Genomic DNA, 14,472 nt, shown 5'->3' with positions numbered 1-14,472 from the left:
AAAATAGTAATACCTTGTTCTCTGAAATTTAGTGTTTAGAATTTGATTTTAATCTCTGTTTGGGAGCCTTGCATTGGTTTCGAACACCGTTCCCCCATGTGTTGGCAAATTATGGTTTTACCAAAAGGTTCTGTTGTCAAAATGTGGTGTTGGGGATGGAGTTGCCAAAAACATCCTCTTATGAATGGTGTTGAAATGTGGTGTTGGGGTTGGCAACTCCATCCTAAGGCAGTGGTTTGGCAACACCATTGAATCATATGGTATTGGAGAAACCACAACAAACTGCTTCCAAACAGCAAATGTTGTTGGGGAAACCACAATGCACCTCCAATTCAAGACCGCGAAAGAGTGCTTAAATCCCTTAAGTTAGCTCTTGGCTAATTAATCAGTTTCCTAAGTGGTAATCATATTTTTATTTTCATCACCAATACTGGGTTGTTACAAATAAATAAATCATATGAATATATGTCAGAAACAACTTGTAGCATGTATTGGTAGGTAAAGTACAGGTCATAGAAGTGGCGAATATGTTTCCTGTTTTAGTTGAATCCAGTGTTGGTTTACTGGCTCTGTTAAATGCAGAAGATGCCAAGTTTCAGTATCTTTGGGACCTGAAGTTCCTGAACTTTCAAAATCTTATCTGAACTTTTGGCACTCAGTGAAACCTGTTGCCCCACCCCAATACTGCTTGGTAGAAGAAGTTAAGGGTTGGCCATATGCTCTTCATAAGCACTTGGATTGATGGCTATGTCACAATGACACCCGGACATGACCCGTGACTTGATACGAGTTTGAGAGCGAGTCTTCATATTTTTTCATTATTTAATTAAAAACATCCTTCACATTTTATATAAAAGAATATATTTTAAGATATTGTCCTAACTGTCACGAGCGTGTCATGTGTCGTGTCAGTACATATAGGATTAAAAATAGCCTGATCTTGTGACACATATAGATGGGTGCAGATCAAGGACTATCCCAACAAGGGAAAACTCTCTGTCCATAAAACAAAAACTTGGCACAAATTGATGATCCAAATCTCCTGCCAGCATACAAAGACGTGACAACAAACAGATTGGTATGTGCTTGATATCCACATCAGAACCATCGCTAAGGATGGTAGTGGACCGGGGCGGGGGCAGGGGACAAGGTCTCCACCCCCACCCCCTCTCAAAATCCTGCCCTCCATCCCCGCACGGGTTTTGATTTTAACCTCCAACTCTGCCTCCATCCTCGTTTCATGTCCTCCATCCCTGGTTCAAACGGGGTGAGGAGGGGTGGGGCCCAGTTTTCCCGTTATTACATTTAGCCATCTCCCATTGTAAGCTATATCACGCTTGGTCTTAAAATCAGTCGGTTGATTTTTTTAAGTGAAAAAGGATTGGTGTTATTTTATACCTCGGGCGGGTATTTGAGATACACTCAGATAAAGGAGGCATTCATGGTATTAACCCAAATTTTGAGTGGCCCCAAATTTTGAGTGGCTTTTGTAAATAGATGATTTATTAGGCAGTTTTTTTTTTAAATGATTCGTTGAAGAAAGCACAGGTAGATAGGTTGGACTCTATCAAGCATCATATCCACTGGAACATTTTTGTCAGATCAAGATTATATCTGCAGGGCATATATTCTCAAACAACCAAATTGACTCATTTTTTTTCCTTTCTGATGATGACAGAGCTGTTAGTGGTCATGACATTGGGTGGAAGATAACAAGTTGTCCTAGTGTTTTTTATGGAAGGTCCTAGAAGTTTAAGGGCATCATTCTGCATGATGTTATTGCAATATTTTCAAAACCAGATAATAACAAAAAAAGATATTCTTGTAGTATCGCTTATGTTTGAAGATATCATTTTTTATTTACGATATTAATGCAATAAAAGCAAATTTGTACCATTTTTATATCATGTATAATTTTATTTATAATTTTGTACATATCTTTTATCTTTTATATTTTACATACTGATATTCTCTGAGGAATTCCTCGAGAAAAACTCATTCTTTCAGAAATATCACGAGATTTGTGATATTGATTCTAGATGATAAACGGTGAATAATTGGACCAAGAAAAATGGTGTTGCATATAACAACAGTTTGAAAGAACAAGTTTTGTGTAGGAGTTGCTTGATAGTGTATGAACAATAATAGAGGCGTGTTTCATGGGTGTGCTTGGCCAACAACTTGCAGAATAAGTGATAGATAGCACCTCTGACGAATCACTGGACTAATATTTGGTTGGGCATATAGCTTATGGTGGGATGCTTTTGCACGTTTTTGACTGGCATCCATTAGAGACAAATTACTGTGATGCACTCATTTAGATAGCGACAATGGTGTTCCTGTCAGCAACATATGACTGCTTTCTAGATTATTGTGGCCTCCAACTTTGACCATTATGAACCCTCAACATTTCACTCCAGGCCCACTGAGCATCTCTCTCTCTCTCTCTCTCTCTTCTCTTGTATTTTTATTTTTCTATAAGGAACAGGGAAACCACCTACAGGATCAGAGACGTAGTCGCTCTGGCTATTTCTGAGGTACTTACGGTCACTGTCCTGACTGTGTAAACCTGTGGCATACCCCTTGCTTCAGCATAAGCAAAGGGCGTGATACCCTTAATCATGTATTTCTTGCAATTTTGTATGGATGACACTCATGGTTCTTGGAATCTGATCCTTGTTTGCGTAGTTTGTGTTTCTTGCAACTTGGTATCTGTTGGAGTTCATGTAGATGGGGTAGTCTTCAAAGTAGAAATCAAGATGGACCATCTGCAGAAAACTAGAGATTTGTAAGAATCTTGAAATCTAGTTGTTAGAAGCATTTTGCATCGAACTTCCTATATGGAACAACTTGAAAGCAGAAACTCAAGAGGGCTAGTTCTAGCATTTAATATTCATCCAATAAAACTTATGGTTGGTTACTCCGTTCTCCACCGTACACTCGAGGGATTCAAAGTTATGATAGTCCAGCATTCCTTGCCTGCATGGAGACTGGGGATAAGGGTAATTAATAATGATTCTAAGTCTGTCTCCATTTGAAGCAGAAATTTATTGTTGGTATACTTTAAGTTAATGTTTTGACTGCAACACTTTTGTTTGTTAACTGACAAGATATTCAATTCTTGACTAAAATGATGAAAATTCCTTCAAGTTTTAAAATCAAAGAATCTATTGCCACTGTCCTTTTCTCATCTTTAATTGAATTTATAAGAGTTTTGCACATTTATCATAAAGTGGTCATAAGTGCATAACATTTGGTTGCAGTACCTGTTGATATTTTAATAAATATGAACTCTGGCAGAACCCCTGCTTCAACTTTGACCAACAAGAAACAAGAACACTTTATTACCCACAGATGGTTAGTTTACACTATATTAATGTACATGGATGCAATGCACACATGGTCATGAAAATTCAGTAACATGAACATGCATGTGCACTTGGTGGTTTGGGGGAATAAGTTTTTGCAAAATGTTTGGCTGTTTCTAAACAGGAACTATGGTATTAAAGTACTGTCAATCCCACATGTCAATAATTGTAGGCCAATAAAGTACATGGGGATTCAACATCAAAATAAATGGAGTTTATGTTAATGCAGCAGCTGAGACAGTGCTGCACCTTCATTAATTTGAAAAGTGAACTAATTAATCATTGTAATTTTTATTCTTCATCCTTATTAATTGCGATTAGTTGCTTTATTAGTTGGTGATTCTGAATAACAAGCTTGTCCTTCCCAAGTGTCGTTTTCTAAAACTTGTATCCCTATTCAAATGATAGTACTTTCATTTCTTTCATTCATGACTTTGCAGTGCAGATCATTCAAGCTGCCCTTATTTAATGATTGCACTAAAAGCAAAATACAGGCTGACAAATAATTGCTTATAAATTGGTGCCCCAGAAAAGTAGACACCATTTACTAACTAGATTACAAGTAATCCACGTTGCATGGAGGAATCAATACTTAATCAATTGCTAAAGAGATCATACCTAGGCAGATGCAGACCCAGGCAATAGATGCCCAACCCGACCCTGCAAAAATTTTGCTTGAGATCTGTGACAAGACAAATTGACTGAAGGTTTACTTGGTCATGGTCACTTCCAAGGCCCTTGACCCAGATCTGATGATACAGGGTTCAATGAGTAAGGCCCTTCTTGATCTAGATCTGATGGGACAGGGTTGGACCCGTATCCGAACCAACGAATGACCAACATGACCAGATCCAGACTTGTGTGAACCTTGATCTGACTTGTTTACGCTCTTACCATCCTGAAGGTTAGGACCTAACATGAACACACAATGCCTAACTATGGTCTGTTTGATTTACAGACCTAGGTGAGTGGGGAAATGCGACTCGGCTAATAAAGAGCTAATTCTTCCAACTTGTAAAATAGGCTCGACAAGCCAAATATGAACAGATGGTGTTTGACTCGGATCGACTTGTAAAGGCTCGCCAAGTAGGGTCGTTATATCACAGTGTAGCATAAAATAAATAAACAAAGGCTTGCAAGCAATAGGTTTAGAGTTCAGATCCTATTCCTTCCAACTTTAAAACAATGTATATCGTTTCTCTAACTCAGCTCATTTAGCTCAACTCGCCGACTCTAACTCGGCTCGTTTAGCTCGAATCTCCACAAAAAGAGCCAAAGCTTGAACACTTCATGTTCGGTTTGTTCAGCTCATTTACGAGGCCTACTTGAGCAATCTCAAGTTGTGAACATCTATTTAGGTACTAGGAGATGATCCTTCAGTCCTGGTCAGTACCTGACCCAAGTTTGGCTGGGTTCAATCTGGAAATCAGTAAATGTCTATGGGTAGTAAATCGTGGCCAAAACAAACTGGATCCGACCAATTAATACCTAGTTTCCCAAGTTCCAGACCAGTCGACTGCTTACCCAGACCAGTAGGCATGAAATGTCTGTTATGCTTAACCAGTTCAGGGAAAGCACAAAATGTCTCTGTGGGTACTCTACTGGGAGACAAGGAGTCATGTCTCTCTCTCTCTCATCTTCACAATGATGCAAGTTATACATATCTTGCCTTTAGTTTATCTAGGGTCAAATTCAACTTGCTACATCAATTAAATAAACAATGTAACAAATTTTAGCTGTTTAATTACTACATTTACACATGGTGAAGTTTTGTCCTTAGTAGTCCAAAGCTATAAAAATACCAAAGTACACGTTAGCTCTGAAGTTGTATTTCTTTACCAGATTGAAACCAATATTTTATTTGTGCAAGAAAATGGTTTTCTCTAAAAAATTGTTTACTAATCTCTTTCATCTGAATTCATGCCGGTAAACAAAAAGCCACAATTTCTTTTATATTCTTTTACCTTGAGGTGGCTTTCGAAGAACCAATGTTACAATGAGTATTCCTTTTAACAATTTATGAAGTTTTATGCTAACCTTGTTAATGTATCTGAAGCAATTAATTTTGGTTTAAGCCTGTAAGATTGCATAAGGATCCTTTTAGCAAAATAAAGCAATGTAAATGGCAACCATTTTATAATGTTTTTTTAATGGAACATTGTGGATATGCAAAAAGATAAGGTGTAAGCATATATGCAAACAAGTGAAAATGAATGATGCAAACAATATATATTTTGGTATCAATTGTTTATTATTTTTTAGATGTATGAACTGCGGCAAGTTCAGAGTTGTGTCGCTAGTGTATGCAGTTGGCTTAGCTGTTCTTACCTCTTTATGGTGTATAATGCTTTTAGAATATTAAATTATATAAATATCATATGACAGATAGGTATCCAATAGAAATAATATTTAAAGCTAAAGGAAAGGTTGTTTCAAATACAAACTTGAGCACTAGATGTTCCCATGATTTAGATCCTACACCTCCATTAAAAAAATAATTACAAAACGTAAATATGTATAAGATTAAATCTTAAGTTCATCTTTTTCCAGACAAAAAGTTGATTTGAATTAGCCAGATTTGACTTTGCTAGTCAAAGCTTTTAATAGAGAGGTCATTTTTAACCTAATCTCGAACTGGATACTTCCAATTTATAAGTTTGATAAACCTAACCGCTATAATGTCACTTTTAATATTAAGCAAATCCAAACGTACACACACCCATATATATATATATATATATATATATATATATATATATATATATATATATATATATATATATATATATAAAATTGGAATACCTTTTGTAAAACGGGTTTTAAAAGTGATGCATCAACAACTTACTCAATATGATTATTAGCATGTCTCAAGTCTTAATGATTGAGAAAATTATATGATTAAACTGCTATCTGCTTTATTAAAAGTGCCAACTTGAAAGGGCGAATATACCGACATCCATTTTGTCCGTGTAGGGGAGAAGCAACAAACTAAGGTGGCAACCTAATCAATATGTATGGTTAATTCTACCTTCAAAATTAGGGAGTTGGTCAGTCGCTTAATACGGTCATGAGAATGGGTCACACATAGGGGTGGCAATCGGGTCGGGTTGGCGGGTCATCATACCTCAACACGAACCCGACCCGTTTATTAAACGGGTTGGATGTGGCAAACACGAACCCGACCCATTTATTAAACGGGTCGGATGTGGCAAACACGAACCCGACCCATTTATTAAACGGGTAACCCGACACGACACGGTTAACCCGTTTAATAAATGGGTCGGGTCGACACGACCCGATTACACGGGTTTTGGTTTCAGGTTGCGGGTTGACTTCCACATAGAAATCATCTCATTTCTTCTACTAAAAACCCCACAAACGCTCACTGACAAATCTAAGTGGCAGCATTGTGCGAACCACTTGACCTTTCGGTGATCTTGCAACAAAATTTAGGAAATAAATTAGGAAAACAAAAGGAGAGAGAAACCCTAACTCACCATTTTCGCCGCCATCGGCGCTCCGTCAAAGTTCGGGATTCAATGGTGGATGGGCCGAGGGTCCCGAGCGACGTTCTCTCTCTCCATTAGGTCCCAAACCCTCCTCCTTATCCTCCACTTCCATGCCTTTAGATCCTCGCCGTCCACCGCCTCCCGAAATGAAACCTCCGCCATCGACTGACGTGCCTCGGCGTCGAGGTGCAGGCGTTCCACCTCGAAGGAGGCCGCATCGAACTGTTCGACCCCATCTCTGGTCGCCCCGTAGAGATGGATCAGCCTCATCGGAAAATGATGCCCTCCGGCCGGCTGATTCTTGCGCACCGCAGGGGTTCTCCTCGCTTCTGTTGGGATAACGCACGCGAGTCTTGCTTGACACGCGTCCATCTCGCTTGGATTTCGGGATATATATATATATATATATATATATATATATATATATATATATATATATATAAACGGGTTGGCGGGTTGGCATACCCCTAACACGAACCCGACCCGTTTAATAAACGGGTTAGGTGGGTCGACCCGTTTACGACATGAACCCGTTTAAGCCAAACCCGAACCCTGCTAAGAAGCGGGTTGGCGGGTCGGTCAGATTTTGCCACCCCTAGTCACACACACACACGAAAGAGAGAGAGAGAGAGAGAGAGAGAGAGAGAGAGAGAGAGAGAGAGAGAGAGAGAGTACTCTGTGTGCGTAAATTACCTCAAACTATTAATTACTTAAAGTCATTGACTTCAATATAAGACAACTGAAATAGTTTGGTTAATCTATTAGCCATCAGAACTTAACCTTCAATTTGAAAGTAATCGCATAACTAAACTGGTAAATGAGCTGAGCTTGAGCTCGTACAAACCCGAGCTGGCTTATGTAAATAAAAAAATCCCTTTCTGTGAGGTCCACAGTGAGAATGGAACTCTTAACCTCTTGAATACAAGCATTCTAGAGAATCGGTTGAACTAAATGTTTTTTTTTTAACATAAATGATACATAAGTGATATCACTTGGCCCATTTATATTATACAAGTTGTTCATAGCTCGGCTTGCCGAGCTCAACGAGCTTCATGCAAGCTGAACACAGTCGAGCTGCTCGGTTTGTTTACTTGCCTTAGTGGCTAATAAATTTAGGCCCCTAAGTTTATCTAAAATAATTATGGTGCGTCCACCAAGAAAGATCCGCTCATCTTTATTTGTGGAAAAAGGTTGTAAAAGATATAAATACCCCAACTAGGCAGACACTGCACCACTGAAATGGGGTTGCATTTCCCAATATTCATCTTTCCTAGAAGGGCCAAGGCCCCGTTTGGATGACAAGAGGCAAAACCAGGTTTTTCAAATTCCTGGTTTCCTTGTAAACTTGGGTTTTGGCAAACTTCAGCAAACTTGGTTTGCCAAAACCATGGCTTTCATTGTGTTTGGATAACCCAAAACCTTGAAAACCAAGTTTTAGATTTTTTAAATTCAAAGAATTAACCAAAAAAAAGAAAAATGGATGGCCATTTTCATACTGGATACCAACTGCAAAATGGTTAATTATTACCGCCTGTGTCAGGCAGTACCAGTCCAACCATTTTTTTGGCTGGTAACTGGTCGGAAAATGTCTAAGGCTAAAAAAAAGTGTTGTTGGCCCATTTTTCGATCATCCACTGTACCACACAGTGTGGTGGGAACACATATGGCCATTTTTCAGCCAAGGGCTATGATCGAAAAATGAAAAAATAAAAAAAAATGAAAATTGGTAAAATAAAATAAAAATGGCTGGTCATTTTTTCGGCCAGCACTGACTGAAAAATGGTCTGGTGCCACCCGGCGAGGTTGGTTATAGTCCAACCATTTTCCAGCTAGTGGTTGGCTGAAAAATGGTCAAAAAGTAAAAAATTAAAAAGTGTAAAAAAAAAAATTATCCAGCCATTTTCACCCAGCTGTCTGGTGGCTTGCCAAAAATGATCAAAAATTAAAAATGAAAAAATTTGGTAAGCCATTTTTCGGTTGATTGTTGGCTAAAAATGACTAGATGTTAGTTTTTTTTTTAAATAAAGAGAAAAAAATATGGCTAATCACCAGCCAGAAAATGGTCGGAGTGGTGTCATGTCGGGCAGCTGACATTATCCCGGCCATTTTTTAGTTGGACACTGGCAGAAAATGGCTAAACATATAGGGAGGTGTTGAACCAAGTTTTGAAAGGTGAGTGTGGAAGGGAGGGGCGGTGGAGAGGGACCCCCACTGCTCCCCTTGCCAGATAAACCAAGTTTTGAAATTAAAAGACAGGGGTACCTTACTTTACAAAACCTAGTTTTGTAAACCCAGTTTGTGCCAACCGAACAGTGCACAAGCTGGGTGTTTTGAATGTCATCCAAACTCTGAGTCCGGATCGGGTGCAATATGATTGCACAAAAAATTGTGCATTAAGCACCCATCACCCTCTATCAGGTCTTGGGTCCCACGCCTGACAGGCCCTGTCCCCAAGATTGAAGGTGATCAGGTACTTAATGCACAAATATTTGTGCAATCATACTGCGCCTGATCCTTTCGCGGAAGGTGATCAGGTACTTAATGCACAAATATTTGTGCAATCATACTGCGCCTGATCCTTTCACTCCAGACGCTACCTAAGCTTAGCACCACACACTATAGATGTTAGCACCAGCATCATAAAGTATGTCTGCCTTATGGAATTTCTAACTCAAGGATAACCCTGATTTTTTTTTTATTTGGATATGCAAGCTAGGAGGGATAACCTCCACGTGACTCGAACCTAAGGCTTCTCAATTATGATGACAGTATGACCTCATCCATTTAAGGATAACCCTAATTTTGTTTTTTAATGCAAGTTGGGGCAGGAATGCAAATGGGTCGGATTCAGGATGGAGGTTTTGCAATTTTTTGCTGTTTCAGATTCGACTCCCTTATACATTTAGTTGTTTAGAACCCGACCCGTTTGCATCCCTAGTTGAGGGATAACCTCCATGTTATTCGAACTGGAGACTTCTCAGTTAGGGTAGTGTGATCTAATCATTCATTTATCTCATTCTACCCTAACTTAGGATAACCCTGATTATTCTTTTTATTTAGGTGCTTACTTCAGGTTGAACCTTGAATATACGTACCCATATCTGTGTCAAATAAGTAAATGTCGATAGCAAATTGGGCAAGGGTCCTTGCTTGGTGCAACAAGAAAGTTTTTTTTTTTTTGTGAATGGGAGAAACCCTCACCTAGAACTAGGTCACTTAATGGCCTCCTCTTCCCTGTGAGGTGAAACTCCGGATTGAGGACACAACCACCCAACCTTACATGCTCCAGCCGTGATAAAGCAATGGCAGCCCTCATGCGCAGCGAGGATCCGTGCCTTCAGCTTGATGCAGGAAAGTGCTTGGGTTGTGAAGTTTGTCACAAGGTTGTGAAACTAAGGAGCAAAAGCAGAAAATGATACAAAAAGCGAAAATGAGAAAAGAGAAGTAAGACATTTTAAAATTTATAGGAAACGAGAAGTAAAGTATCAATTTAAAAGCAAAATAAGAATAAAAAATGAAGCAATATGATAACTGAATAGGAGTCAAACAAGAAGCAAATAACAACTAAAATAAAATTAATTATTCTTATATTTCATGATTTTCCAGTAAAAGTGTTAATTTTTTGTAAAAATTTAACAATAATGGTTATCAATTTAGAGAAAATATAAGTCAAGTGAGTGAAAGTGTGAGGGAATTAAATACATGAAAAAAAAACATGAGAAAAGCATGTAGAAAGCATAGACCGTGCATGTGAGAAGCATATAAGAAGCATGGGGGAATCGAGACTCCCATGAAGTTTCGAAAGCGAGAAGTATCACCATTACGAAGCAAGTTTCTAAGAAGAGTGCTTCCCACCTACCTAAGAAGCTTCTTATAACTCTGGTTTGTCATGTATATAGTTCGTTTTAAGAGCTGCCACTTCTTGTGGAAAAAGAAAATCTTAGACCAATTTTACATCTTTTCATATATAGCACCATCACTACAAGAAACATGTGGATTAACGACGACCTAAATTCATCGCTAATCCGACGCTAATCCGTTGCTAAGCTGTTTAGCGACAAATTAACGTCGAATTAAAGACAGATAGCTTTCATCGTAAAACTTTTGACGCTAATTAGCGACAGAATATATATGTCGCTCATTCTGTCGCTAAGTAGCGATCAAATCTATTTGTCGCCAGTTCCGTTGCTAAGTTGAGACGGAATAACGAATGCAACATTCGTCGCAAGGTCGTCGTTACTATACAACGATTTTGTTGTTGCGACAGATTTATAGTCATCATTAATCCGTCGCTACATTCAACGCTAATAGTAATTAGCGACAGATATATCCGTCGCTAATCCGTCGCAAATAAGGAAAAAAATAAAAAAATTTATTTGAAAATTAAATATCAAGAAAAAATTTCTCGTGATATAATTTATATTTCCTATATAATTTATATTTCCTGTGAATAAAAAATAAAGTACACATCTAAATACATATAAAAGAAAACTAAAAAATTAATCAATCCACTGTAAAATTTGCAAGTTCTAATTATTTACAATTCAACATTTACATTTTTGAAACAAAAAGAAGGTAGAACAAATTCAACACATGAATCTAATCATCACCAAGATTTTGTTCGTCATCTTGTTCATTGTCTTGATCTGTCCCGTCAGCTCCACTACGTTGATTATCGCTAGCAACCTATAAAAGAAAAGAAATGTCAGTATTGATCAACAAAATATATTGAAATAAATTATACTCTATATGTGATTCTATCATGCTCATATGTGTTTTAAGGCAGTAAAAAAACTCTATATCTGATTCTATCATGCTCATATGTATTTTAAGGCAGTAAAAAAACTATATATGTGATTCTATCATGCTCACATGTGTTCTTAAGGCAATAAAAAAAACTTATATGTGATTCAATCATGCTCATATGTGCTCTAAGGCAGTAAAAAAAATGTATATGTGATTCTACCATGCTCATATGTGTTCTAAGGCAGTAAAAAAACTTTATATGTGACTCAATCATGCTCATAGTTATTCTAAAGGCAGTAAAAAAACTTTATATGTGATTCTACCATGCTCATATGTGCTCTAAGGCAGTAAAAAAAGTGTATATGTGATTCTACCATGCTCATATGTGTTCCAAGGCAGTAAAAAAACTTTATATGTGATTCTATCATACTCATATGTGTTCTAAGGTAGGCAAAAAACTGTATATGTGATTATATCTTGCTCATATGTGTTCTAAGGCAGTCAAAAAAACTGTATATGTGATTCTATCATGTTCATATATGCTCTAAGGCAGTCAAAAAACTGTATATGTGATTCTATCATGCTCATATGTGTTCTAAGGCAGGCAAAATACTGTATATGTGATTATATCATGCTCATATATGCTCTAAGGCAGTAAAAAAAACTCTATATGTGATTCTACCATGCTTATATGTGCTCTAAGGCAGTCAAAAAACTGTATATATAATTCTATCATGCTCATATGTGTTCTAAGGCAGACAAAAAATTGTATGTGTGATTATATCATGCTCATATGTGTTCTAAGGCAATCAAAAAAACTTTATAAGTGATTCTATCATACTCATATGTACTCTAAGGCAGTAAAAAAACTTTATATGTGATTCAATCATGCTCATATGTGTTATGAGGCAGGCAAAAAACTGTACATGTGATTATATCATGCTCATATTGTTCTAAGGCAGTCAAAAAATTTGTATATGTGATTCTATCATGCTCATATGTGCTCTACGGCAGTCAAAAAACTGTATATGTGATTCTATCATGCTCATATGCGTTCTAAGGCAGGCAAAAAACTATATATGTAATTATATCATGCTCATATATACTCTAAGGCAGTCAAAAAAACTGTATATGTAATTCTATCATGCTCATATGTGTTCTAAGGCAGACAAAAAACTATATATGTGATTCTATTATGCTCATATGTGTTCTAAGGCAGTCAAAAAAACTCTATATGTGATTCTACCATGCTCATATGTGCTCTAAGGCAGTCAAAAAACTGTATATGTGATTCTATCATGCTCAAATGTGTTCTAAGGCAGGCAAAAAACTGTATATGTGATTATATCATGCTCATATGTGTTCTAAGGCAGTCAAAAAAACTTTATATGTGATTCTATCATGCTCATATGTACTCTAAGGCAATCAAAAAATTTTATATGTGATTCTATCATGCTCATATGTGTTCTAAGGCAGGCAAAAGACTGTATATGTGATTATATCATGCTCATATGTGTTTTAAGGCAGTCAAAAAAACTGTATATGTGATTCTATCATGCTCATATGTGCTCTAAGGTAGTCAAAAAAATGTATATGTGATTCTATCATGCTCATATGTGTTCTAAGGCAGGAAAACTACTGTATATGTGATTATATCGTGCTCATATGTGCTCTAAGGCAGTCAAAAAAACTATATATGTGATTCTACCATGCTCATATGTGCTTTAAGGCAGTCAAAAAACTGTATATGTGATTCTACCATGCTCATATGTGTTCTAAGGCAGTAAAAAAATTGTATATGTGATTCTATCGTGCTCATATGTGTTCAAAGGCAGTAAAAAACTGTGTATGTGATTCTATCATACTCATATGTGTTCTAAGGCAGTAAAAATATTATACTGAAATATTATATAAAAGGTTAGTATTGACAAACAAAATATACTAAAATAAATTATATGCAATGCACCTAAGTTAAGGCAATCAAAGTTATATAAAATCTAACGACATGCAATACATTACATGAAACTTTCATACCTGAGAGGCACCTGCAAACGAAGCTTCTCTGTTCTGCAAAAAACTGTTGAACTCATCCTAGAGAACATCGGCAATTGTTTCATGAAAGTAGTCACACATTGTGTCCTTAACGATCTGACGCACATCATCCCAAGAATCAGTCGAATGCTTGGAGCTGATGTTGATGGGAGAAGTCTCTGAACTGTGACTGGAGGAAGCAATGACTGGTGAGGTATTCATATTACTCTCAAACCCGAACACATGACCCTTTTTGGGTTCACCTGCTGCAGTCACCCATGCTACAAGATCAAATGATGGATGCTGAGTATAGTCATCGCCATATCGCTCTACCATCTGTTGCTCATATGACTCCTACAAAATAATGTTTACAGTATGAATTAATAATTAAGAATTACAATGTTTATGATAACTTGTATATTACAATGATTATTAATACAATAAATACATACAATTGTTGTTCTCGCCTTCTCTGATACGAACTCTTCTGTGGTCTTACGTTTATGTGTTTGAACAAATACATCATTGTATGGCATAATGTCTCTTTTTCTGCTGTCTGCGAAGTGAAATGATAAAAGATTTAGTTAACAGGTTTGCAACAATACTTATAAAATTGATTTGTTTATATATTGACGAGTTACCATTTTCTTCAAGTGGATCCCAAAAGTTCTAGATCCACTTGTGTGTAGATGGGCTTCAAGCATTTTCGCTCGATTTTGTGCAGCCTTCGCTGAGCGGTTTTGAAATGCATCCTCAGCCCACTTGTCACACGTTGCATCCCAAATATCTGACCTAATATTAGGAGGTACATGGCCCTT

This window comes from Nuphar pumila, chromosome 7 (genome assembly GCF_984573655.1).
Source record: "Nuphar pumila chromosome 7, dmNupPumi1.hap1.1, whole genome shotgun sequence".
Classification (NCBI taxonomy): Eukaryota; Viridiplantae; Streptophyta; class Magnoliopsida; order Nymphaeales; family Nymphaeaceae; genus Nuphar; species Nuphar pumila.
The sequence above is the reverse complement of the archived record's forward strand: the minus strand, read 5'-3'. Positions refer to the sequence as shown.